Genomic DNA, 1,732 nt, shown 5'->3' with positions numbered 1-1,732 from the left:
GATCTAATCTTCATCTGATGGGGAGACGTGATGAATTCCTCGTTTAAGACCATGAGAAAGAGCGAGAGAGGAGCAACCGAAAGACTTAAATCAATGTTCAACTGAGGAGAACTACTCAGGATGAAATACTCCTTGGAGACCAAGAGAGAAAATCTGCTCTGCAGATTTGATCAGTCTAACGCGTCCGTTCAAGATCTCAGCACCACCTACAAACACAAGAACAAGCACAACATGTTAAATCTGTGCATCACCATTGTTAACCAGTACCAGTAGTCCAGTACACAACTGCATATATAAGTAAACTTTGGCGAGGGCTGAGCTCGAGCTGCTGGAGCGCCGTGAGGTCGGCAAGCACCGGCAGGATACGGTGGCACGCTTTGGCGAAAGCATGCTAGCGATGGCGTGAAGACACATCCAACATCGCGACACTGCTATAGTTCATACCATTCCACCTGCAGCTGCAGTGACGACTATTGGGACAGGGACAGGAGAGGACCTCCTACCAAATACTACAAGGTGTTTTTTGCAAGAAAACGACACACGTGAGCATTCCACTAGCTATCTGGTCTGACATGGGCTGTTTGTGACATCGGGTGATCATTTCATCAAGTTCTGGGCAGGCAGCTCTAGTTGGGGTCACATGCCAAAGCTATTTCACGACCTACTTTGCCATCCAATGATCTGTGAGATAACGTACCATATATAGCGCTCTAACTAGCTAACAGCTACATTAGTCTTCCCGCAAAAAAAAAACAGCTACATTAGTCATGCATGATTTGGGGTCGATATAAGAACAATTAATGCTAGACGCAGCCATGAAATATTCAAGAGAATTACTAGCTCCCAGCTAAAAGAAAACCATGCTTTGTGAACGTAAAGCATGTAACATTACTTTGTGGACGTATGCACAAGAGTGGTTACCGTGGATCGAACTCAACTCGTGATCTGTGAAAGACCAAGAAAGAAAAGCAGCAGCAAACTTAACCAATCATCAACTGGTGACTACTAGTCATGATGAATTCCTCCGCCCAAGACCGAGAGAGAAAAGCAGGAGCGCAACTTAATAAATCTTCATATGCTGAGAACTAGTCGGGATAAATCTTCATCAGCTGCAAATCTGATGAATCTATCTAACCCATCGGTTCAAGATCTTGGAACCACCTACAAACACAGACACAACAATTAACAAGCACCACATATTAATTTTGTTCTTCACCATTTTTAATCAGCACCAGTAGTCCAGTACTCAGTTACATATATATATATACACAATTTTTCTTTTGGTGGAATAATAATTAGCTTAGAGGGCATGAAGAAAGCAAGGCAGCAAATGCAATTGTGTGTTAGTGGCTACCCATTGCATGCATACCTTAACAGCAGACAGCAGATGAGAAGCCTGAGATAGCAAAAACTTGGATAGAAAATTTTGAACTACTCCTATCTGCTTCGTCAATTGTTAAACAGCTAATGCATGGGTGTGAGGCTTTGCCCTCAGAAGCTGGAGAGCAATGAAATTGGCTCCTCCTCTCTGCTTGCGACTAAAGAGTGCATGATTCCTTGCTTGATACCTCCTCCATATTGATGCAGCTGCTGCTTTGTTTCATGCTTCCCCCCTTCCTCTTTGCCAAAGCATAAAGCAACGTATGTATGCTGCTGCTTTGCTTTTGCCTTTTCTTTTGCTTTTCCAAAGATGACTGAGATGCAGCTGCTCTTACAGGATTCATTTTGTGCT

General features: G+C 43.4%; 1 long non-coding RNA gene across 1 annotated transcript; it reads right to left on the bottom strand.

Moving 5' to 3' along the window:
- Positions 1-1,668, bottom strand: LOC123177708 (uncharacterized). Its single transcript, XR_006489074.1, has 3 exons — positions 1,370-1,668; positions 922-1,161; positions 1-206 (listed from the first exon to the last, which is right to left on the bottom strand). It is a non-coding gene; the product is annotated as an uncharacterized lncRNA (long non-coding RNA).
- Positions 1,669-1,732: the final 64 nt, after the last annotated feature.

The sequence above is a fragment of the Triticum aestivum genome, unplaced genomic scaffold, assembly GCF_018294505.1.
Source record: "Triticum aestivum cultivar Chinese Spring unplaced genomic scaffold, IWGSC CS RefSeq v2.1 scaffold266114, whole genome shotgun sequence".
Taxonomy (NCBI): domain Eukaryota; kingdom Viridiplantae; phylum Streptophyta; class Magnoliopsida; order Poales; family Poaceae; genus Triticum; species Triticum aestivum.
Note: the sequence above shows the minus strand (reverse complement) of the source record. Positions and strands in the feature narration are given on the sequence as shown.